The sequence below is a fragment of the Capra hircus genome, chromosome 9, assembly GCF_001704415.2.
Source record: "Capra hircus breed San Clemente chromosome 9, ASM170441v1, whole genome shotgun sequence".
NCBI lineage: Eukaryota > Metazoa > Chordata > Mammalia > Artiodactyla > Bovidae > Capra > Capra hircus.
The window spans coordinates 72,630,492-72,657,325 of record NC_030816.1 but is presented as its reverse complement, the minus strand read 5'-3'; the positions used below and the strand labels follow the sequence as shown (position 1 = coordinate 72,657,325).

General features: G+C 42.4%; 1 protein-coding gene across 3 annotated transcripts in view; it reads right to left on the bottom strand.

Annotated features, from left to right (window-relative positions):
- SASH1 (SAM and SH3 domain containing 1) overlaps positions 1-26,834 on the bottom strand; it is a 346,563-nt gene that overhangs the window by 165,857 nt on the left and 153,872 nt on the right. The window lies entirely within an intron of this gene.

Sequence of the window (26,834 nt, the reverse complement as noted above, 5' to 3'; positions counted from 1 at the left end):
GTATCCATGTATCTACGTATCTGTCCATCTACAAATGTGACCACATAAAATATGAATTGACGTGACAGCCATACTTCTATTTCATTTTGAGGGGGAGACAAGTTCTTTCCCAACTACATCATTTCCTCTCAAGAGGAGCTCAATTTTCATCATTAAGAGACTTTCATGTTCGCCAAGAATATAATGTGAAAATGCTCTGAGAAAGCATCGTAGGCACCCGGATCTGTTCTTACTGTTATTAGATTAAGAACATCTTGAAGTTGAGAGTGAAGATGATTTGCCTTGTACCACATTCCAAACATAGTTACAGTGTAAATCGACAGGCTTCTTATAAACTAAGAGAACAACAACAAAAATCTAAGATGAACTGACATCATTCTACACCAAGCCAATCATCATAAGAATGAAAATATTCAATTTGCTCACCAGCTGAGAATTTACTAATGCCACCATTGGCTTTTTCATGACACCCACAGTTTAAATTTCTAACATAGACTTTTTTGAAAGAGCAACTCACTTTGTCAAAGAATTAGCATTTTCCCTCACATCTGTCAGAATGGCCATCATCAAAAATAACACAAGTGACAAGTCCTGGCAAGAATGTGGAGAAAAAGAAAGCTTCATACACTGTTGGTAGGAATGTAAACTGGTGTACCCACTATAAAAACAGACACACACCCACACACACATATATATGGCTTCCTCTAAAAACTAAAAGTAGAACCACCATAAGATCCAGCAACTCCACTCCTGGGTATATTTATGAAAGAAACAAAAACACAAATCTGAAAACATACATGTACCCCAGTGTTCATGGCAGCACTATTTACAGATGCCAAGACATGGAAGCAATCTAAGTGTCCATCAATAGATGAATTCATAAAAACTGTGGTATATATTATACATAACAATGGAATACTCAGTTCAGTTCAGTCGCTCAGTCGTGTCCAACTCTGCGACTCCATGAATTGCAGCACGCCAGGCCTCCCTGTCCATCACCAACTCTCGGAGTTTACCCAAACTCACGTCCATCAAGTTGGTGATGCCATTCGGCCATCTCATCCTCTGTTGTCCCCTTCTCCTGCCCCCAATCCCTCCCAGCATCAGGGTCTTTTCCAATGAGTCAGCTCTTCGCATAAGGTAGCCAAAGTACTGGAGCTTCAGCTTTAGCATCAGTCCTTCCAATGAACACCCAGGACTGATCTCCTTTAGAATGGACCGGTTGGATCTCCTTGCAGTCCAAGGGACTCTCAAGAGTCTTCTCCAACACCACAGTTCAAAGGCATCAATTCTTCAAAGCTCAGCTTTCTTCACAGTCCAACTCTCACATTCATACACGACCACTGGAAAAATCATAGCCTTGACTGGATGGACCTTTGTTGGCAAAGTAATGTCTCTGCTTTTGAATATGCTCTCTAGGCTGGTCATAACTTTCCTTCCAAGGAATAAGCGTCTTTTAATTTCATGGCTGCGATCACTATCCGCAGTGATTTTGGAGCCCCAAAAGATAAAGTCTGACACTTTTTCCACTGTTTCCCCACCTATTTCCCATGAAGTGATGGGACCAGATGCCATGATCTTAGTTTTCTGAATGTTGAGCTTTAAGCCAATTTTTTCACTCTCCTCTTTCACTTTCATCAAGAGGCTTTTTAGTTCCTCTTCACTTTCTGCCATAAGGGTGGTGTCATCTGCATATCTCTCAGCCATTAAAAAAGGATGAAATAATGCCATTTGCAACTGTCGTACTAAGTAAAGTAAGTCAGAAAGAGAAAGATAAATACCATATGATATCACTTATATATGGAATCTAAAAACACAACAACTAGTGAATATAATAACAAAAGGAAGCTGTCTACGGCCACACCACCCTGAACATGCCCAATCTCATCTGATCTCGGAAGCTAAGCAGGGTTGGGCCTGGTTAGTACTTGCATGGGAGAAAAAGAAGCAAACTCAGATATATAGAACAAACTTGTGGGTACCAGTGGGGAGAGGGGAAGGAGGAGGGGCAATGTAGATGTAGGGGATTAAGAGGTATAAATTATTAGGTATAAAATAAGCTACAATGTTATATTATGAGGAATATAGCCACGTTTTATAATAATTATAAAGAGTATAACTTAAAAATTGTGAATCACTATTTGTACCCATAACTTACATAATACTGTACATCAACTATACGTCAATCTAAAAAAAAAAAAGAACTAACATTTTAATCTACTCATCAGTGAAATCTAAAGTTCTCCATACCAGCATTTGCTCTCACAGGGCCCCCTCGTTTTTATCCATGGTCTTGGATTTACAAAGCAACACTCCCACTAAAGAAAATGAATGTTAAAACACTTACCACCTCCCCACACTTTTCTATGCTTCTCAATTGCTGTATCAAAAAGGGGGCAATTTCACTTTCTTCTCTGTGATGTGGACAGGACACCTTTTGATGTGTTTGCCACAGTGTGGGAGGGGAAAGCCCATAAGGAAAATCACATGTGCTCTCAGACTTCTTAAAGAGCTGCCTGGCTTTAAGATGCTGATTCATCAGAATGGGCTGCGCTTTTTCTATTCATGAAGCACAGCAATTTAACAGTCGTGTTTTATTTTTGTGGGAAATCAATTACTGGGTGGCCTCCTTTCACCCCTGTGCACCCTCAAAACACAGCAGTTGGAGAGATGCCATTAGGACCCAGGCAGATCTTGTCCCTCTGCTCCAAGGCCCTCCTCAGACTCCTCTCTTCCTTAGAGTAAAGGCCTCCATCCTCCCATAAACTGAAAGAGCCTCCCCATCTGTGCCTCTGACCAGCGCCTCTCTCCTGCCTCTCCCAGGCTCACCGTCCCCCGGGATTATATAATAAACCTCATGACTCCTCCGCACTCCAAATCCACCAGCTCCAGCCAGGACATCGAACTTGCTCCTCCCTCTGCCTGTTGTGTTCTTCCCACGGTTGTGTGCTAGGTCGCTTCAGTCGTCTCTCTGTGTGACCCCTTGGACGGTAGCCCACCACACTCCTCTGTCCATGGGATTCTCCAGCCAAGAATCCTGAAGGGGGCTGTCCTTCCTTCTCCAGGGTATCTTCCCGACCCAGGGATCGAACTCACCCTGTCCTTCATTGGCAGTGGATTCTTTACCACTAGCGCCCCCTGGGAAGCCCTCTTCCCAGGGTTACCTACCCTCATCTGCTGCAGAGCTGACTCCAACCCCCTCTTCTCAAGGGACGTCCTAGCTGCCATGGCAGCCTCCCCCTCCTGTACATACAACCTCTGACCCCATTCTCTGCCTTATCTTTCTCCTTACCACTTTTCAGCATCTAAATTAGTCTGCGTGACACATCTTTTCCAGCCTCTTTCTCCTGACTAAAGTGTAAGGTCCAGAAGGGCAGAGATTTTCCCCTGAGTTTCGTTCACTGCTCAGCATTGAAGACAGTGCCTAGAACACTCTCGATATAAATTTGCTGAATGAATGAATGAATGAAATAAAATGCCAATCCATTAGCGCTGTACTAAGCACTACACTCAAGCCCTGGGAAAGATGGAAATAAACAATTCATACAATGATGCTCTATGTTGTAACTTTTTTTTTTTCTAAGCAACAGATCTACTCCTCAGCAATCTGATTTACAAGTAACTGGCAAGTTTTAGCTTCTTAAACACTCAGGACTTCACAACTTAAAAGGCCAATATTAGGAATACTGGTGCCCTTTGTAGGTGCACCATCCTGTTCTCTTTGTAAGGTTTCAAAAGAAACAAATGGAATACACAGTTCAAGGTGCTAATTACATCAGCTTATTAAAAACAAACTCCCAAGACATGCTAGTTCTAACACTTAGCACTTCTCTGTTTACGTAGTTTATTAGTTTCATACACGTGAGAAAGTCAAACACAGTGAACGTAAGATTCCAAAACAGCCAGTACCAAAGGAAAATTCTTTCCACTCACACAGACAGGGCTTTTAAAGAACTGGCTCTGCTGTGCAAATTTGAAAATGAAAGCACATGGCAGTAAGCAGGTTTTTACATGCCAGTGTTTCTGAATTCATGGTAGGCTGATGTTCTGCTTCTTTATGTACTGGGCTGGCCAAAAAGTTCGTTCGGGTTTTACCTCCATGAACTTTTTGGCCAACCTAATAATATGCGATATAAACAATCTCATACAATCAGAAAAGAAGTATTTGCAGTATTCCATACTGTAAAAACAAGGGAGGACTTCATCTGGTAAGAACTTTAAATGGAGCATAAACACTGGATCACTGAGCTGTACACTTGAAACTCATACTGTACATCAGGGTTTCCCTTATGTCTCATCTGGTAAAGAATCTGCCTGCAATGGGAAGACCTGGGTTCAATCCCTGGGTTGGGAAGATCCCCTAGAGAAGGGAAAGGCTACCCACTCCAGTATTCTGGCCTGGAGACTTCCATGGACTGCATAGTCCATGGGGGTCACGAAGTGTAAATCAACTATAAAAAAAAAATATTAAGAGAAAAATAAAATGTTAAAACCTACCAAAAAAAAAAAAAAAGAGTGAGGACTGTTTCGAGACATTCTGCATATCCAGGTCATAAATGACCTAGTTTAATAATGCCAAATCATTTTCTTACATTAGATTCACAGAGAAAGTTCTGTGAACAACTGCTGCTGCTGCTGCTTAGTCACTAAGCTGTGTCCACCTCTTTGCAACCACATGGACTGTAGCCCGCCATGCTCCTCCATCCATGAGATCTCCCAGGCAAGAGTACTGGTGTCAGTAGCTATTCCCTCCTCCAGGGCATCTTCCCTACTCAGGGATTGAACCTGCGTCCACCTCTGTGAATGAACACCCCAGAATAAGACCTTCTGACTTGCAATGGCAAATCAGGCCATAAATGTAGGAAATAAATATTTCAAAATAGCCATTAAAGTTCACTGCTCCTCAACTGCTAGTACTCCACCACCCTCCTGGAAGCACGGTGAGTGAAAGGCTTCCCATCCCTACTTCTATCTTTCCTGACTTCGAGGCACCATGAATCATAGGGCATCTTGGCTGGCTCTGCACCCAGATCAAGCTCAGGTCTTGTCCCCACCTCCCTACAGACAAGTGTGGTCGCAGAGGCTTGACATGACTCAAGTGAAAATGCAGAAAAGTCCATTTGATTTTCTACAGAAATAATTCAGAAAACATCTAGAAAGTTATTAGTCAATTCAATTAGTTGATTTCAACCTCATTTCATTTTTTCCCTAAACATTAACCTAGTGACTTTAGCCTCCTCTCCCACCCCCTCTTTTGTGGCAACCAAACTGCTAAAAGGTATGAAATATGGAAGAAGGAAGAGGATTAGTCATTCCTGAAAAATATAGTTCCCTGAGGCTGGTACTCTAACAGCAACATTCGAAGAGATAACCAAGAAAAAGATACCAAGCCAGGGACACTTGGCAGCATACTTCACCAGTTTTTTTATTACTATAAAATTTTATTTATTACACAAAAGGGTTTCCATTCTTATTTGAGAATACCTTATTAGGTTGGAAGATATTTTGGAAAAAGCAAGAGACCCTAAATAACTCCAAATCAGAGAGAGAATTTAATAGGAGAAAACCAAGACAGCACCATTCAAAGACAAGGAAAGGAAAAATCTGAGATGGAAATATCTCAGCCCACCACACTCAAATAAGAAGAACTTGAAGATGAGTGTCTAGGACTAACATTTCAAAACTTTCCACAGACTACTTCTGCATGAATTTCTTCCTGAGTCCAAATCTTGCCAACTACCTCTAGATCTCTGATGATAGCTAAAACACCCACCTGTTGGGTTTTATGCATGTTCCACAATTTCTTTTTCAATAAAGGATGTCCAGATAAACTTAAAAGACCACAGAATACTCTGTCTAGAAGGAGACATTTGAGAAATCACTTGATCTTTCCCTACATCCTTTCCTCACCTCCACCTTCCATTTACAAAAAGAAAAATGTTATTTGTTACTTAACAAATTTTTTTATCTATGTTTGTGGAGGTTTTTCTTGGTTTGCTTTTGTTTGTGGTTTCCTTTCCTTTTTTTTTTTTTTTGTCAAGGGAAGAACCAATACAGTGCAATGATTAAGATCCCAGGTTCTCATCTCAAAAAAGCAAATTACTACATTTATTTGTGCCTCAGAGACAACATCACCAAATAAAGAATAGCATCTGTGCGGTGCATTCAGAACTCAGTGACCTCTTAGCAGTAACAACCGCCACTGGTGCTCACAATGTTACGGAATACCAGGACCAACCCAAAATTATCTAGCTTCAAAACTTTCACTGTATCATGGTGACATTATCTTTGTCCAGGTAGCAACAATTTCAGTGTGTGAAGCAGATATGATCATGAGTAAAATGCTATGAATAGGAAGCCAAGAGACCCATGATAAGCACAGCTTCCAAAAATGGTCTTTTCCTCTTCCTTGGCAGGGCATACATCTAAAGGCAGGTCCTTCCCATGTTGTGTCCTCCCTTAATGTTTATGCATTCACTCCACCTATCAAGTCTTTATTCCAAGTTCTCTCGCATCTGTACATTTAAGTACTCTTCCCAACACATATTAGCTCTGCCAGGCCAATGCATGTAAGGCAATGCATCTGTAATCCTTTGCAGCACCTGTCACAAGGCAGCACAGGTAGGCATTTAATAAAAGCTCCACAAAGGAATGAATTTTTCTCTTCCAGAACACAAGCTTCAGACATGTAGCTTCAGATATCACATGGATGGCTTTAAACCAATTGGCTTTTGTTCCATTTGTTCAAATTTGTAGAATAAACTGATAATAGAATGGGAGGGGAGTATGTATGTGTGTGTGTGTTGTATGTTGGGGAAGCTGAAAGATGAAAGCTAGGGGAGAACTTAACATTTATTGAGCATATAAATACCTATAAATATATATATGTATGTATTAATCTATCTATATACATATAGGCATATAGGCAAATGCATAGACAGGATACACATCTATATTTTATGTCAGTATTCTCACATGTTATTTAACTGAAAACATACAAGACAATGTAGGCTTTACTGACTCCACCACACCAGTGAGGACAGATACTCAGGCTTCTGTTTCATGAAGCACAGACCCAGGCTTCAAAGCCACACCTGTTTACCCCAAAGCCTGACTTCACCATTCTAGTAGTGTGGACTTAGAGCAGTTGGGCGTTAACAAATCTTAGCTAACCTTACTGCTTATCTAAATTATAAAGTCATCTATTAAGGCCTTCCACAGAAGGCCCCCCTCCATTATATTTTTTAAACAAAAGTGACAGCTAGTTAACTTGACTCCCAAGTTGCACACACAAGTATACGGCTGAATGATCTTTCCAACCACAACTGAGGAAGCCCATGCCTGGGTGCTTGGCCAGGCCAAATGAAACGGTACATCATCCAAGCCATCCTTTCTGTCTGAGGCCGGGATCACAGCTCAGCACTGGAGGGACCGCTCGTGGCCCTGTGGGGAAAGCTGAGGCTTGGAGACCCCGACCGTGGCTCTGGTGGCCTCTGAAGGTGTCCCCTCCCAAGCTCTTTACTCCAGTTCTTCACGCGGGAGCATGAAATAGCGAACTGGAGCTGGGTGCCAGGGGGGCAGAAACTCAGCGTCTTCCCACCAACTCCCCTCTCCCAAGTCTGAGCGGGAGCACTGGAAAGAGTGGGTCCAGACACAGGTCGGGGCCTGACCCCAGCACAGAGCCTGGAGGGCAGAGGGGGCTGCGAGCATCACATCCTGGTCAGCCCCGGCCCGCCCTCTGCCAGGACAGCTTCCTGAGGAAATCCTGCAGGCTACAGAGAAACGGGTGGCCCAGGCCAAGGATGTAAACAGGAGCAGTGTGTTTCATTCTGCGTCCCTGCACACTCAAGCAGGGCCTTGGCCCCACGGCTTTTGGGGCAGCAGCACCATTGAAGGGCCAATGTCCTCGGATGACTAGGACTTACAAGCCAAGAATGGGCACAGCTTCACTCAACCGTTTTAAGCCTGACGTGATCTCTCCTATGCTTTTAGCTTAAGAAAGAATTTGGTTGTTGTTTTAGTTGCAACCGACTCTGCGCGACCCTATGGACTGCAGCCTGCCAGGCTCCTCTGTCCATGGGATTCTTCAGGCAAGAGTACTGGAGTGGGTTGGCATTTCCTTCGCCAGGTGAATCTTCCCAACGCAGGGATTGAACTCGTGTTTCTTATGTTGGGTTCTTTACCAACTTGCACCACTTGGGAAGCCCCTGACCCTAAGTAATACCTAACCTCACTCAACCTCATCTGTAAAATGGGGTGATAATGCCAGCACCTGCATCTCATCTCATCTCAACAGGACTGTGACAAGTGAAAAGAAATAACCCCCAATGTCATTTAGCATAGTGCCTGTCACACAGTAAACGCTCAGTAGCAATCTTAGCTAGTATTGAGTTCAGTTCAGTCGCTCAGTCGTGTCCAACGTTTTGCGACCCCATGGGCTGCAGCACACCAGGCTTCCCTGTCCATCACCAATGATTGGAGCCTAGCTAGTCTTACAAGCACCAAAATTCGAGAATTGTCTAAACAAAGCCTTGGATGCCACTATCTGTAAAGTCTTTATTTTTATGAACAGTAACACAGAGGTATTTGAGATTTTTTTTTTTTTTGAGGCATTTAAGTTTGGCAATTATTCCCCACTAAGCCTTTTATACATGAAGTTTCATGTAAATATTACTTGGAATCAGACTTTTGAGTACCAGAGACTGCATTTACGCTATTGTTTATACCAACTAGAGATAGCAGCCTGGGAATAAAGCTCTTCCCCTTGCCATCAACAATCATTTGGATGGTGGGATCTGCCTCTTTCAGGTGCGAATTCTCCCACCACCACAGGGTCTGAAGTGGGGGTCTGGTTTCTCAAGAATCTGAAAACAGTCCTGTCTGCCCACGTGGGTCAGCTGAGCAGAGGGGACTCCAGCCAAATGACATCTTACAATAGTGACCTTGCAGCTTTTCGTCACTGTGCTTCCTGAGAGAAGCAATGAGGTCAGTGTGAAAATACGTCTAATTTTTAGAAGTTAACACAAGGTCATGCACACGGCAAGTGGGAGAGGGAACACTGTGGGCCTTTTCTAATTGATCAGAGGAGAAATTTGGAATTTGGAAATTTCAAGAAAACTGAGAAGACCAATTGGGGCCCTATGTTTAAAAAGTTTTGGAGTTCCATGCTGGTCCAGTGGCTAAGACTCTTTGCTCTCAGTGTAGGAGGTCAGCTTATGAAAACGGCCAGAAACACTCTACTTTTGGATGGGAAGGTGGGTGATAGTGCGTGGGCTGGGGGGTGGAGGGTTGGGGTGAGCCCTGTATTTAAATTGTATTCACTTCATGTTTCACTGTTGCTATTTTGCAGTATTTTGTTGGTGTCAAAACTCTTGGAAACAATACTCACCATATCACTTTGTCAGCAAGCCTGTCAATCACAGATAGAGCCACCAGCCAGAAGGGACTCTCACCTCGACCCTTCACCAAGAGAACCTTCCTTTCGGCCTTGAGTCACTTCCTGTCCCAACTATAGCAATTTCTGGTTTTATATTCTTCTTACATAGTGAATCACAAACTCGAAGTGTGCTCAGGACAGCCAACTGTTGCATTTTTAACATCATATCACATTAATGAGGTTTCTTAAGCCCTTTTCTACCCATTGCTGAGCTTGATTCCAAATTACTGATTCTTCCGTCAGTTTTTGAAGGGACTGCATTTTGTTCCATGCGCTTACTCCACTGACTTCCCCCAGCCCTGGGGTGAGTCTGTTTTCAGAAGAAGTGGCAGCTGGGGACCATCTCTGAAAATTTCTGGAGCCCTCTTCCTTTGGGACCGTGACTCATCTTCCTTCTCAGTCTCAGCTTTAAAATTTTCCTTTTCCTCTACAAATCAGAAGTTTCTTAATAGGATGTCTACTGGGCTGTGTAATAGTCTCCAAAGGGAAGTGATGAAGGTTTTGGCTTGAATCATTGAACTCGCGTTGGAAATGTAATCTATGGTTATGTACTATGGGGAGCAGTTTATTACTAACAGGATGGGCTACAGATGATGTAGGAAATTTAATTTTTCTAGCTACCCATTTTTATTGTACTTTACAAAGAACAGTTCTCTGAAAGCATTTATTCTGAACAAATGGTGGGAATTAAAACTAGTTTATCCCAGGGTCTAAACTTTTTAGGATGAAAATCCCATAAGATTTTAACTAAAATGTCCAGCAAAAAATTCACAGAGATTAAAATAAAACACACTATATATTATTTCCATTTTCTCCATACTTTCATTCCTGACCCTCAACAATTCCATAAGGAATGGTTTCTGACTCCTGAAATTGTATCTTAGCTATCTCACCTGGAGAAGGAAATGGCAACCATCCATAGCTAAGATACTACAGCAGTTGACACCAGCTCAGAGACCAGGAGAGCAGAGTGGTGTCAGAAGCTTCAAGCGGAGGCAACATTTTCATCCAGAAATCTCTGTCAGTTAAGTTCAGTTTAGTTGCTCAGTCATGTCCAGCTCTTTGCCACCCCATGGACTACAGCACGCCAGGCCTCCCTGTCCATCATCAACTCCCTGACTTTATTCAAACTCGTGTCCATTGAGTTGGTGATGCCATCCAACCATCTCATCCCGTCTTCCCCTTCTCATCCCGCCAGAAGCCTCTATGACTCCTCTCCTAACACAGTCCCTGTGCGACACCATCATTCATCTCCCTCTGAAGGACACAGGGCAGAAAACACAAGGGTGAGCCCAAAGGGTGAAACACAACCTGATATTTACGGATATCACCACCAACATTCCTGGGGCCACGTAGACTCAATCCCCCCAAAACCCTTGGCCAGATTCTCTGACCCTTCTCCCACCCCGAGCTCATTGGCCCCCAGCTAGAATGACAGTCTGTTTTGTCTCTGCACCCTCTCCCAACTTCTCTTTGGGGCAGTGGTTGAGATGCGGGCAGGGGCCAAGGAAGTGTTGTCCTCTTTGGAGGAGTCATTCAATTCTGCCACTGCAGAGCAAAGAGGAAAGGCATTATATATAGTCCCTTTCTGACTAGATATAAAGGTAGGAAGAGGGAAAACTTGAAGGCAATGGCCTGAGGGTTTATTTAACAGGAACTTGGGACACAAGGCAATTTCCCATCCATTTCATTCCTTGGCTCATCAGATGGGAAATGCTGGACCTTCACCAAGCAAACACCTCCTTCTACTTTGGCCCTCTTTTCACTCCCTAGCACTTGGGAGAGGGACAGAGGAACTTGTCTTCCTCATCCCTGGTGGAATCCACCTACACCCAATCAGCATTTCTTGCACAGGTGTCTGCGCTGCCCTGGTGAGTTTCTTACTGAAGCTCTACTTTGTCAACTTTCCTTCTCCTCCCAGTCAAGGTGTTGGTCCATGCAAAGTATTAAAACTAGAAAAAGTTTTGCTTTCTTTATACCTGCTTCCATTTCCCAGCAGCTGCTCCCCTACATACCCAGCACACCCACATGGATCAGCTTCCTAGGGGTGCTGCATTCCAAAGTACCCCAAACTGGGTGACTTAGAAACATACCATCTCACAGTTCTAGAAGCAGGAAGTCCCAAATCAAGGTTTCACATGTTCCCTCTGAAACCTGTAGGGGAAGCCTTCTTTGCCTCTTCCTAGCTTGCAGTGTTTTGTCAGCAATCTTTGACATTTTGTGGCTTAACAGACACATCATTGTCATCCTCTATTTTCATAAAGTTCTGTCTACATGGGTCTTCACAGCATCTTCCCTCTGTGGATGCCACTGACTGTGTCCAAATTTCCCCACTTTGGATTAGAGCCCACTCTAACAACCTCATCTTAACCTGATTAAACCTGCAAAGACCCTATCTCAAATAAGGCTGCATTCTGAGATTAAGACTGAGGGTCCAGGCTTTAACACATCTTCTTTGAGGGGGATACAATTCAACCCACACCACCACCTCACAAGGCTATAGGGACCATGGAATGAGATAATGCATGAAAAGAGCTTAGCAGAATGTTTGGTACATAGTACATGATCCATCAGTCAATCTACATCAGCTGCCAACAACATTATTGCTATTATTACTAGTATCTTTTTGCTCCATAGCAGCTTTGCTAAAATGGCATTAAAAACAAGTTTTTACAGCACTCAAGTTTGAAAGAATGTTCCAACTACCTCACAAAAATATAACCTCCAAATTCCTTGAAGGAGAAAAAAAAAAAATTACAATGGTTGACTGGGTAGCAAACTGTAGAATGTTCTTTGTTCTATCCAGTGAGTTCTGAAGCTTCAAGGAAGCGAGGAATGTAGAGCTGTGTAGGAATCAATAAAGGAAGAAAGGAAGTCCTCCAAAGAATCTGCTGACAACTGAATTTCTAAGCTCCTTTGGTTTGCAGGAAAAAAAAAAAAAATTGATTCTATCTGCATGCTTTCTCTACATTGCCACAAAGAACACAGGCTTATATTTTTAAAATAATAGTTTACTAAAGGACAGCAGATACACAAAGCATTAGAAAACCAGAAGCCAAAGAACCCATTAATTGACTGCTAATGGTCTAAGAAGTAGTGCCTTAAAAACACAAGAAAAAAGGTGATCACATTTAGTTTTCAAAGATATTTCAGAGTGTTGGCTATAACCCCAGTTGTACAGTGGTGACTATTAATCACCTCCAAGGTGCTGCTGCAGCACCAGCATGCTTTTCTCTGCACTAAGAAAGCTTGTTTTGATTTAGATCTTCTAGGGACACCAGAAGGTAGCGTGCCACTGACTCCAGCCCTCATTCATTTTGCTAAGTCATTTTTCTACCAAAACAACATTTGGAACCTTATCAGCGCCTGCTGCCAAACACATTGCATAAGTCAGGACTTACTTATCTTGACCTAACTAGCAAATTCAGGATTTAAACCAATCTTGCTTTGGCTTGTTCACCTGGTCTCTGGCTGATCCTCTGGGGAACCATCTACAACCAGCGCCCTCGAGCAACTCTCGCCCAGGATTTTCTTCTTTGTACGTGAGAACTTGAAACAGAATGCCCTGAACCTTGTCTGCAAGTAAGTCAACAGGTATACAAACAGTGTGTGTGTCTTTTTAAAAATCTTGATTTTAAAAAATATATACAGATAAATCTAGTATCAAAAAACCAAACTGATTTGCAGCTTGAAAAACTTTTTGGCTGACAACAGGAGTCTGTGAAAGTGGATCTTCCTGTTTTTCACAGTAGAAGAACAAACTGGAAGTCATGAGAACTAAAGTTTGACTTTTCGAGAACTCGTGGCAAGCTGGTAACAATGAGCCACCAGATGTTTGCTTCTCTCTGCCTCCTCAGGCCAGATGAGCCTGCAAAGTCTTGAGTGTTTGCCACACTGACCCACAATATAGCATTCACGACCTCAGGGACCAGGCAACCTGGATGGAAAATGGGAAAACGCTGACTGGGCATCACTTTCTGGCTTTCCCTCCAAACTCAGATCAAAGAATAGCAGAGCCCACAACCAGCTCGGTCAGGTTGACTTCAGAGAAGCATTTGAAAATATTTGCAAAGATATAACTTCAGTGTTTTACCTTTATTTCACAGATCAAATAGATGAACTTAGAGGCCTAGAATGTGCAGAAGCCACAATCAGAAATTACTGAATTATGGGTATTGAAATTTGGGCAGTGAAACGTCAGTATGTTTGAAAAGGAAACCAGGAACCCTGGATTACTCAACAGACGAGCGAATTGTGGTTGCCAACAAAGTGAGTTTCTAGTAGCTTTAAGGGCATTAAACCAGTCAATGCATGTAAGGACGCACCATGAAACGTAAGGAGTTATATGCCTATGTAAGTGTTATCATTTAATTTCTATGAGCAGTACTTACAGAGTAAGGGATGTGACTTGCTGAATAATCTCCTGATGCTTAAGGAGTATATTCACTCTACTTGACTCCCCTCAGGTTTCTATGGAAGCTCCTCCACCATGGAAGAGATCTTGTTTTCTAAAGACACAAGATCTGGGATGTGCAGTCTCTCAGCGACCTGACAAGCTGAGGAGTTCTTTGATATAGAATGAGGGGGTTACCAGCGGACATTCTGGTGTGTTGAAATAGTACATAATTCTCTGCTAGTGCTAAAGTAACATCACATAGATTTTACTGTATCTTTCATGTATCTTTTGACACCTATTTACTTTATTGCTCATTGCATAGCCTCCGTTTCATAATATCTTAATCAGGGCAAATCACTACCAGGCACCAGTGTTATGAGAGGCTTTCATTAAGTCATCACCTGGACACCACATGTTACGTAAGTAGAAGCAAAATGCTGCAGAGGCAGTAACGACCTTTCCCCAGCAGACTATGTCCTAAGGCTACATTTTTGTGGAAAGTTCTCAGTAAAACTGTATTTCATGATAAAATCTGCTTTAAAAATGATGTCTTATCTTTCCAACATAAAATTGTTCATCTTTATAGACTTTCTCAAAGTTTCACATTTTCTATAAATGCATAATGAAGTCACTCCCTACTTAAAATGTACATAAGCGGCATATTATATAATAATGATTAATAATAATCATCATCTTCCTTGAAACACAAAGAATCTCATTTTCTATCAAGTTCACACTGATAATGTGTCTGCAGGTTGCTTTGGGCTCTTGTGGGGACACTACCATATGATGCTTTTATAAATTCTTGATTGGTGATGGAAGAGTCTTAACTAAGATGTAAAAACACAGAATGAATGCTTAGCAACCTGGGCAAAAACAGTGGTTAATTCAACAAAACCTTGGGAAAATATTTCACAAAAACATTTCAAGATACTAAAAGTAGATTTAGTACAGTTACATGGGTCCAGAAATCAAAAAATAAAATCATTAGTTAAGTGGATATTTTTAATATTTTACATGTTTCTAAGAAGTCAACTAGCAAAAAGATCTCATGCTACTGTGATACTTAGTCACAGGAGAACTGAAAAATAGCAATCTGTACAACCATTTAAGCTGAAAATATGTTTTCATTACAAATACCTTTCTGCCTCCAGAAAACCCTTCTTATTCACAAGTCCCATACATTCTCTCTCTTAAGTACACGTAACATTTTTAACACCAGTTTCCTAAAGTGAAACATGAAGGTTAATACTTTGAAATAATTTATGCATTTGTTTTTAAATTTTGTGTTCTAAAAAGGACATTTGGCAAACATTAAAAACATTAAATCATCAAAAAAAAGTTAAATTAAAACCAATTAAATCAATAGTTAATACCAATCCTAAATTGAATATGTAGTATCAGACCACCCCTCCACTTAAAGATGAGCGTGAAGGCAAATTAATTCACACTCCAACTAAAGATTTAACTATTAACAGCTAATAATAAGGAACATTTATGATCTGCTTACCATATGCCATGCACACTTCTAGGGATTGAATTAATCTGACCAGACCCAATAATGTAAGTGGCTATTGTCCTCATCTCACTGATGAGGAAACCAACGCACAGAACAGTTAAGGAGCTTGCTTAGGTCATGAAATGCTGAAGCCAAGATCTAAAGCCACTCTGAACTGCTTCCTTTGCTCTTTACTTCCCTACAAAACAAACTTTCAGTTTTCTAAGAGGTGTTTAAACAATTTTTTCTTGTTTCTAAATGTGCTCATCCTGTTCCTCTTCTCTTGATAAAACAAACAAAATCTAATTATTTTTGTATTATGACTTCATCGTTTAGTAGCTTCAGACTGACAGCAAAATTAAAGGAAACATAGATTCCCAATATGTCTCCTGCCCCCAAACATGCATGCATGCTGCTGCTAAGTCGCTTCAGTCGTGTCCAACTCTGTGCGATCCCATAGACGGCAGCCCACCAGGCTCCCCCATCCCTGGGATTCTCTAGGCAAGAATAATGGAGTGGGTTGCCATTTCCTTCTCCAGTGCATGAAAGTGAAAAGTCAAAGTGAAGTCACTCAGTCGTGTCCCCTATCAATATCCCCTACAATTATGTTGTGATTTAAAAGAAATAGATACTTGGTCTTCTTCCCAGTCCTGGTATAGGGCTCCTAACTCTTGCATTTGGAATGACAGGAGCATCTTGTGTCATTCATTAGGGGTCCCGAATTTTTGTTAATGAGGTGACTTAGGCTGGGGCTCCTAGATAGTCTCGGAATGGAGCTGACCACCAAGAAGACCAAGTAATTAGAAATTAGGCACTTGCAGTCTTATCTCATTCTCGGTAACCTGGAAGGGAAGCGGGGCTAGAGATTGAGTGCAGTTACCAAAGGCCAATTCTGCCTATATAATGAGGCCTCCATAAAACCTAAAAGGACAGAGTTCTGAGAGCTTCTGGACTGGTGACTATGTGGAGATTCAAGGAGAGAGGTGCCCTAAAGAGCATGGAAGTGAAACAGGAGAGAAGGGGGCAGGGCACAATCTTTGAAACAACGACACAGCCCGAGGACACAACGTCAACTGATTAGAATCAAATGGGTCCAAGATGGTGAACAAGTCAACTTCGTCTAGACTTTGGTCCTCAGTGTACGCTCACTGTAACACATCAGCAAGCTAAATGACATAGCCAGAGGTGCCAGGACAGTTCCAAGGCCCATCAGCAAAGACCAAAAGATGGGCGGTGGCTCAATTTCTAGAAATCTCGCTTTCCCCAAAATAGGTTGGAATAATCCTTCCACTCATTTACCCAGCCCATAAAAGCTAACCATGCCACAATTTGGGGCCCACTCACCCTCTGCAATGGCCCACACTCTGCGGACTGTGTTTCTCTCTGAATAAATCCACTTCTTACCAATCACTTTGTTTCTCACTGAATTCCTTCTGTGCAAAGACACAAAGAACAGGTGAGTAATTCTAATTAAAAGATTATTGGGTCAAGTCCCAAGCAGGGTTTTGACTGGGTTCGAGTCCCAGCTGCATGGGTTAGAGTCCCAAACTGGGTTTTGGCTGGGTTCGAGTCCTGGCCTTGTGGGTTCGAGACCCAGTCCGAGGAAAACGGTTTCAGAAGCTCTACCCTCTCCCCACATACTAGCCCTAAGCAAGGTTCTTCCAACTGGCTGTTCCTAAGTTATATCTCTTTATAATCCCATAACCCAGTAAGTAAAAACTGGTTGATTTAGGAAGTAAATTGGGTTTCCCAAGTTCTGAGTGCTGCCTTAGCAAATTAATGGAACCCAGCAGCCAGCCAGTCGAAGGCACACATAACAATCTGGACTTGCGGTTGGCAACTGTAATAGCGGCAGTCTTTGGGACTCAGCTAGTAGACAGCAGGACCTAACACTAGCAGAAAAATGTCAGATTTGAATTAAGTTTGGGGAAACTCAGTGTCCACTGAAAATATGAGGATTGCTTGGGGTACTGAAATAAATCCACTGTACACATTAGAATGGTAGGTACAATTGTTACAACCTACACTGTCACATCATAATCACCCCAAATGCAAAGCACGCAACATGATTCACTCTTGCTGGTGAACATCTATTCATCATTATAAAAATTCTCCGTGCTCCACCTATTCATCCGTCCCTTCCCCCGACCCCGGCAACCACTGATCTTTTCAATGTCTCCATAGTCTTGCCTTTTCCAAACTGTCATACAGTCAGAATCAAAAATCTCTTCAGGTTGGCTTCTTTCCCTTAGTCATAAGCATGTAGGGTTCTTCCACATCTGTTGATGGCTTGATGGCTCATTTGTTTTTATCCCTAGATAATTTCCACCAAGCTTTACGTGTCCATTCACCTACTGAAGGACATTTCGGTTGGTTCCAGGTTTGGGCAATTATGAATAAAGTTGCTATAAATAGATGTATGCAGTTTTTTGCTTGGAGGACTTAAGTTTTCACTTTCTTTGGGCAAACACCAAGGAGGGCAATTGCTGGACTGGATGGTAAGAATAAGGCTTAGTTTTGTAAGAAACTACCAAATGGTCTTCCAAAGTGACTGTACCATTTTTCATTCTCACCAGCAATGAACAAGAGTTCCAGTTGTTCCTCATCTTCTTCAGCATTTGATGTGGTCAGAGTTCCAGATTCTAGCCATTGGTAAAGGTGTGCAGGGGTATCTCACTGCTGTTTTGTTTAAAAAAAATTTTTTTAACCTTCCTTTTTTCAAACAAGGACACTTGTAGAATTGTTAATGTTTTATCTTATGTCTGTGCTCAGTCACGTTCAACTCTGCGACCATGTGGACTGTAGCCCACAGGCTCCTCTGTCCATGAAATTCTTCAGGCAAAAATACTGGAGTGGGCTGCCGTTTCCTACTCCAGGGTATCTTTCTGATCCAGGAATTGAAACTGTGTCTCCTGCATCGCCTGCATTAGCAGGAGATTCTTTACCACGGTACCCCCTGGGAAGCCCTCACACTACAACTACAAAACTCGATTTTAGCCGAAAGGCCAAGAAGCGGTTATCTTATAAAGAGGCCTTTAAAATCCTCTGAAAATGAATGTAAGCCTATAGCACAGATACTTATTCTTAAACTAGAACATTGCTTTCTTCTTAATAACAAATAATATTGAAACACTCAATTTTTAAGAGTGCCCAAAAAAGCATAAAAACATTTTTTACCTAGAGTGTGAAAAAAAAGTGTTGGTTGATAAGAAGTCTTAGGCAAAAGTCATCAAGTCCACAAAATTAGGATAAATTTTGAAAGTAACCAAGATTAAGGATACATACTAAGCTAAAAAAAAAAACACGTTTTTCTTCTGCCCTTCAATAATACTTTTAGCTAAGATTACAATAATAGGCATTATTTTTCCTTCAGTTTTCATTCCACTTTCAATTCTTCATACCAGGACAGAAAATGAAGCCACAAACAGGCACAGAGTGATGTGTGGACACACTGGACCTTCCTCCTTCACTACTTGCTGTAAAACCAAACAAGCAGTGGATGAAGCAACAAAACCAACCATGTTCTCACCAATCAGCTTAGAAAGTTGAAAGACAAAAGGAGGTCCCTTCAAAAAAGAAAGAATACGGGTTCCAGAGAGGAAAAACTATCTCATTATTAAGCTCTTGTGTTCTGTGTCTCTAAGATACTCCAATGCCTGAGTCTCCAACCTCCATGCCGGATTCTCTATTACAGGACTTGACAAGCAAGAAAAAATACAAGGTAAGTTATCTCTAGGAAGCATCTCAACTCATAAAGAATTAATGCTATCCAGTGAAACATCTTATGAAACAAAAGGTGGGACACTAGACAGCTGGCTAACAGCAAAGCTAACGACCAGCAGACCCACACATTTCAGGTGTCATTACCAAATTAAGTTAATTAGTAAATTAGTATACGTTTATTTGAGAAACAACAATTCCAAGTCATCATAAAAATACATTTTCTCTCAAAATCAGTCTGAAGGTTTACTGCTTATAGTCTTACATTGGTATTAAAAGGTACAGTTAATTCTCAGAGCTTTAGCCTCTACACATCTAAATTCATTATTCTGAAATCAATTTTATTCCTACCCTAAGAAAAGAACGTGTGTAAACCATGGGTAAGCTCATCATATAATATAGCGGGATTATGATGGTTAAGTCTGAAGCATAAAGTATTCTTCGACCCAAGTGTTTCAGTGGTAAAGAATCCATTTGCCAATGCAAGAGACTAAAGTTCAAGCTCGGGGTAGGAAGATCTCCTGGAGAAGGAAGTGACAACCTACTTCTTACCTGAAAAATCCCATGGACAGAGGAGCCTAGTGGGCTACAAGTCCATGGGGCCACAAAGAGTCAGCCAGGACTGAGCCTATACACATGACATGCCAAACTGAGCATTTCCCTCTATTTCACTGTCCTCTAGAATTAGCTTTTACAAGATGGAATTAAAGATCCTTTGGTTATAGCATTGTGTGTATAGTTATAAACAATAAATCTCCTTTTTAAGGAAACAAATCATTCACACCAGGGCAAAGACAGGTAAGCAAATATGTGTACACATAGATGTGTCAAGATAGACAATTTTTCTTTAGAATGAAAAAGTCACAGCACTACAACATCTCTAAAAATCTCTTGCATTAACCCAGTCTACTCTTGAGCTGAAAAGAATTTATCAAAAGCAAGTTACCAGGAGCAATCCTTGACTACTTACAGAGGAAAATATTGAGATAAACAGAAGCCAGATGATAGATAAGCTAGTACATTTCACAAACGTTTAACCTCTCATCTTCTTTTGTCTAGACCACTAGTCTTCTTCCAAATTCATCACCAACTCATCACCCACAAAAGTCACATTTCTAGAAAGTGATCATGTCATACGTCAGTTTAAAATTCTGCAATGGCTTTTCACTGGAGACTATAGAATGATGCCAGCTACCTCAGCTCTCACTACCCAGTACCCACCTCAGTGGGCTGTGCTCTCCCGTCTCTTTTCCCCTCAGCTCTGTCCAGAAGGCCCTTCCTCCCTTCTTTCCTCCTTACCCTCACTGGGGAACACCTCTCAAGGGAAACCTACTCACTGCCAGGACCCAAGGTGGAAGGCATCTCTGGGACTGACCTGCCTGTACCAGCACCGTGGCTGACCAACCCACTACCCCCTCACTCTATACTCCAGCCTCCTTGGAGCACTCTACACACTGCACCACACAACTAGGTACTTAAGGAAGGGGCAGTGGATGCTGTTTGTCCTTCTGGAAGCCAGGGGTACGTGCAGTTAATACTTAGTTTAAAAACTTTAGCAAAAAGATTGACAGTCCATTTGCTGTTGTTCAGTCACTAAGTCATGTTTCTCTGAGACCCCATGGACTGCAGCACGCCAGGCTTCCTTGTCCATCACCAACTCCCAGAGCTTGCTCAGACTCATGTCCATTGATTTGGTGACGCCATCCAACCATCTCATCCTCTGTCATCCCCTTCTCCTCCTGCCTTCAATCTTCCCCAGAATCAGGGTCTTTTTTAAATAGTTGGCTCTTTGCACCAGGTGGCCAAAGGATTGGAGCTTCAGCTTCAGCATCAGTCCTTCTAATGAATATTCAGGACTGATTTCCTTTAGGATTGACAGGTTTGATCTCCTTGCAGTCCAAGGGACTCTCAAGAGTCTTCTCCAACACCACAGTTTGAAAACATCAATTCTTTGGCGCTCAGCCTTTGTTATGGTACAACTCTCACATCCGTACAAGACTACTGGAAAAACCGTACCTTTGACTATATGGACCTTTGTTGCCAAAGTGATGTCTCTGCTTTATAAGAGGCTGTCTAGTTTTGTTATCAGTTTTCTTCCAATACTCAAGAAGTGTCCCAATAGAAATATGAAAGAATGAACTATAAAATTATAACTGTGAGTTAATTTCCAGGAAATAGCAGGGGATTCAAACCCCAGCTCCCCTGTTCACTATCTGTGTGATTCAGGATGTGCACATTTAACTCTCCACTGTAAAATGGGAACAACACTGCTCAACGGTCGCAGTGAGAAGACCAAGTAAGGTAAGCATGGGAAGGGCCCCGCCCAGCACTGGGATTCAGTCCCTCTCCTCACATGGTGACATCCTCTGGTCAGAAGCTGGAGTCAGGATGGTGAAAAGGATGCAGAACGAGCCAGGTGGGTGGGGGGAAATGTTTCAGGATAGAGAGCAGCAAAAGAAAGCACGAAAGCAAGATGCTGGAAGGCTAGGAATATGCACTGCCACTTTAGGGCTGGTGGTCCAGGAAGGCGGACCCCTTCCAGGGCCCGAAACTGGGCTCTTGTCTAACACTCGGAAATGAACTGTCCGAGGAGACACATGTGCTGACAACGCACGAGATTTTATTGGGAAAGGGCACCCGGGTGGAGAGCAGTAGGCTAAGGGAACCCAGGAGAACTGCTCTGCCACGTGGCTCGCAGTCTTGGGTTTTATGGTGATGGGATTAGTTTCCAAGTGGTCTTTGGCCAATCACTCCAATTCAGAGTCTTTCCTGGTGGCGCACGCATCGCTCAGCCAAGATGGATGCTAGCGAGACGGATTCTGGGAAGTGGACAGACACGCGGTGTCTCCTTTAGACCTTTCCCGAACTCTTCCAGTTGGTGGCGGCTTATTAGTTCCGTATTCCTTATCAGGATCTCCTGTCATGAAACAACTCATGCAAATGGTTACTATGGTGCCTGGCCAGGGTGGGCGGTTTTAATCAATGTGCTTCCCCTAACACAGGGGCCTCTTTTTAAAAAAATGATCATTTTATTTATTTATTTGGCTGTGCCGGGTCTTAGTTGCCACATCCAAACTCTCAGTTGTGATATGTGGGAATCTAGTTTCCTAAACAGGGATCCAGGGATGGAACCTGGGTCCCCTGCATTGGGAGTTCAGAGTCTTAGCCACTGGACCACCAGGGAAGTCCCCGGGGGTCTTTTTTGATAGCAAATCAAGGGCCCCAGCCAGAACTATAAGGCTTAATTCTGTCTTTGGCAGATAATTGAAAATTGAAAGTTCTGAGCTCTGGCCCCTACTCTGCTGCCCCAAGCCCTTCCATTACTATCTAAATGAAGGCGTTGAGGGCTCACATCCAGGGTCTCTTTGGTCAGTGCCTCCTGATACATCACCCTGCGATTTCTCTACTTATGTTAAAGCCATAGGCTTTCCGCTGCCTAACAGGAACATAAAATCAAGATGAAGTCAGAATACTTGACACTAGGGCTGACGCTCAGATTCCAAGACCTAAAATTAAGTCATTAGCTAAAGGGCTTACCGTAAGACGCCACCCAACAATATGTAAATTACACACTGGTTGGTGCCAAGGTGTTTGCATTTTAAAAGCCCCCTCGGGATCTCACAGGCCTCTTCCCTCCCCCACACTTAAATATAGAGTGAAGGAGAGTCTTTTAAAGGAAGAGGACTTTAGTAAACAGCAAGATACAATAAACCTAGCAGATAACCTAAAGAGTTTATTTATTATGTTTATTAACTTAAATAAACCTACTACACTTTTCTGTAGCCTGCAAAGGAACTAGAAGAGGGGAAGGTCATCTGTGTAGAGTTTGTCTACACAATGGCTATTTTCTAAGCATTGCTAGGAAATGGGTGTAAATTGTAGCAACACAGCAGGGAAATGTTAAGGTTTGGGGGAGGTGCGTCTTGCAGGATCTAGCAAACAATAGTTACTTACTAACTCCCTTCCTCTCCCTTCCCAGCAAAGGAGAAGTTTTAAATGCCTGCTTATTCCAATTTTGGAGGAAAACTTTATGAACCATCACAATTTACCAAATGGATACTTGGGGCTGAAAATATGATCTACCTCTTCGAATAACCTCAACAATTCCTACTCTTAAAAACAACAACAATAACAAAAAACTAGGCTCCCCAACCCCAAAAACGAAAATGGAATGTTTTGTCTGTAACCAGGGGTACAGAGGATGAGATAGTTAGATGGGATAGTCAATCCAATGGTCCTGCGTCTGAGCAAACCCCGGGAGGTAGTGAAGGACAGAGAAACCTGGTGTGCTGCACTCCATGGGGTCTCAAAGAGTCGAACATGACTGAGCAACTGAATAACAACAAGGGAGTAAAAATAAAAGTAAAACCCCCAGAGGATTCTAACTGGTTCTGTGCATCTCAACAGAAGTCTAAGAATGTCATCCTGAAAGGTCAGGTTTTGAAAACCCAAGCAGACCGTACGTTGCCGAGTTAGCGAACAGAGCAGAGTATTTGACTAGAAGATCACGGTTTAATTGCTCAGGGTTTGCAAACATTTCCCAGTTTGCCAATACGCTTTCAGTGGAAGTGCCAGAATTTGAGTTTGCACAGCGGAACTGTCCAAGTGGTAGATTCAGCATAAAGAAAATTTATTCTTCATAAAAGCACCCCATTATAAGCCAGGGCATGAGTGTACAGAACTGTATTTTGAAGTGGCTCCTGCATTTAAGAGTACATGCTTTTTTCCTTTTTCACTCAACAAAATCATGTTCAGGTAGAAAATTGAGTAAAATGCCCTCTAGGTCTGCACAATCCATAGTAAGTAGGGGTTCTCTATTTATATATTCACTTGTTAGCATTTTATTCATGCCAGCACACTCATTTTCATGCCATAAATTATACTGTTACTTCCCTAAATAAGGGTTTTGTTAACAACTATCTAAAAGCAACTAGTTGGTGCTTAACTGTGCAGGACTGAATTAATTTGAATGCAAAATGTGCCCTAATGAACTCAAACAACCACCCTGTATTTACTGAGATCAATGCCTCTGGGGTAACACCCTCCCCTGGGTCAGAACCAACAAAATCTACCAGGGGTCGGGTTCGGGGCTGGGGGTTTGGGGCTGGGGGGTGGGGAGGAGGGGAACGGGAGACAGATGGTGAGTGTTCCTCCTTATACTGCCCCTTCGGGAAAGGGGAGCTGTGCTCATTCAGTTAAAAACCCTAATAGGCTTTGAAGTTCACATTTTACACTAAGAAGAATCTAAAAGATAAAAGTAGCAACTGTGCCTGAAATCTGCTAAGTATGATGCTTGGATGTATAATTCCCCTTCTACCTCTTACTCCCCTCCGAAGTTCTCTAATAAAAAAGTGAAAGTCACTCAGTCCTGTCTGACTCTTTGAAATTCTCCAGCCAGAATACTGCAGTGAGTAGCCTTTCCTTTCTCCAGGGGATCTTCTCAACCCAGGAATCGAACCCAGGTCTCCCACATTGCAGGTGGATCCTTCACCAGCTGAGCCACAAGGGAAGCCCAAGAATACTGGAGTGGGTAGCCTATCCCTTCTCCAGGGAATCTTCCTGACCCAGGAATCGAACACAGGGATGCAGGGATCTCCTGCATTGCAGGCAGATTCTTTACCAACTGAGCTATCAGGTAAAAAGAATCTTCCAAATTTGTTGTTATTGTTTAGTCGCTAAGTTGTGTCCAACTCTATAGTGACCCCAAGGACTGTAGCCTGCCAGGCCCCTCTGTCCATGGTATTTCCCAGGCAATAATACTCGAGTGGGTTTCCATTTCCTTCTCCAAGGGATCTTCGGACCCAGGGATAGAACTTGAGTCTCCTGCATTGGCAGGCGGACTCTTTACCACGGGTCCACAAACTTCCAAATCGCCTTTGCCTACAATACCAGATGTAGTCACATTCCTACTAAGTTAATCTGGGACAGTTAACTATGGAGCATCATGGCAACGTGCTCCTGACTGGTGAAGGTCAGAAACCTGGGGTGCAGCCTGACATTGCCTCTAGTGCCCAAATCACTTTGCCCGTCTAGGCTGAGAGATGATTGTTAAATCCCATATTTTAAATACAAAATGAAGAAAATAGTGTCTTTTATCTCTGTAAGAACAGACAAAGTCTGACGTCAGTTTTGTGTCATGATATATTTTTCCAAAGATAGTTTCTTATAAACACTTGGATGACAGCATCCTCAACACAGAATAAAGATCCTTTTCCCCTAGTGACTTCTCATAGGCCCATACAGAGGAGAGGTAAGCTTATGTCCTCTGCATCTGCCTTTTGCCTGTGGAACAATCTTGATGCCCAAGATTTAAAGGAAAAGAAGATCTTACAAAAGATGGGGAAGCAGGAGTGAGCACTACCTGTTTAGGACAACCATTACCGTCTTTCAGCCTCACACAGAACTAAATATTAGCTCTGTAAGAAGTACATATTTTCTTTTCTCCTGCATCGGCCTTTTGAATAACAGGTTTAGGCTTTTTGAGCCCCACCCCGTCTTCTAACTCAGCCAAAGAACACTCTGCTACGACTGACCCAACAGTGCTGGAATCTGCCAGGGAAGGGAGAGTCACTCTTCAGGAAGTGCTCCATGCTCCCCCCCCCATCCCCAAACGACCCTGAGCCCACACTTCAATATAAGTGAGCCCCTCCAAGGCTTCCCTCCCCAGCCCACACCCCACTAAGAGATGCAAACCAATTTTCTCAGTGACTGAAAATTTAGAGTGAGACCTAAGCAAGAAATAGCAAGATAAGCTTCTGCTGGATGAACTTAAAATACAGTCTATCACCACAACTTTTATCTATGTTCATTGAGTTTTCTGGAATTTCAGTCAAGGCCCGTATTTATCAGTAATGTTCAGAAAATGCAAATAGCATAACTTGAAGTGTTTCTCAATATATATTTTTAAAATATTGGAGTGCTCTTGTGGGACGGCCAACACTCTTGTCTATGTATTTCCCTGAACAAATCTGCTTTCAAAAAATAAGTAAAATAAAATATCAGAGTGGGAAGAGCAGGTAGAAATCTTTGACTGACCTTCCCTGGCTCTCTGCATAGGACTAATCATTAATACCAAAGGACACCTAAAGATGGAATAACTGGGACTTTTAGGATCTCTGGAAAGATGAGCCACAAGATTATTTGCAAGAAAACAAACAAACAAAAAAGACAGCCATTACTTATTGTTGTTCAGTTGCTCAGTCGTATCCAACTCTTTGCGACCCCATGGACTGCAGCATGCCAGGCTCCCGTGTTCTTCACTATTTCCCTGAGTTTGCTCACTCACGTCCCAGATGCCGTCTAACCGTCTCTTCCTCTGCTGCCCCCTTCTATTAATACTAGTATGCTGAGCACTAGCTATATATCAACTTAGCTAAATCTCAGAAAATCCAAGAAGCAGATCTTCTTTGCTTCACTTTTCAGGTGATGAAATAGAACATCAGTGCAGCTGGGTACCTTGGCCAAGATCATGCAGTCAGTCAACATAGAGGTCTGGGATCTGAATCCAGGCTCACTCACTACAAAGTCCAAGAGCTGAATCACTGTGGTAAAAATGGTTTCATCATTCCCAAAGAGCTTCTTTCAACAAACTATACCTCCTTCTATTAAAAAAAAAAAAAAAAAAAAAACTCCAAGTAAATACAGAGCCTCTTCCAACTGGCTTCCACAATAGCCAATTCCAAATCTTTACATTGAAGTTGACTTTTTATATGTGGAGTAAGATGCAAGACGTACTTACCTATGTGTGGAGTAAGGTGCCTGACCTACCGCCCATCTGATTCCAG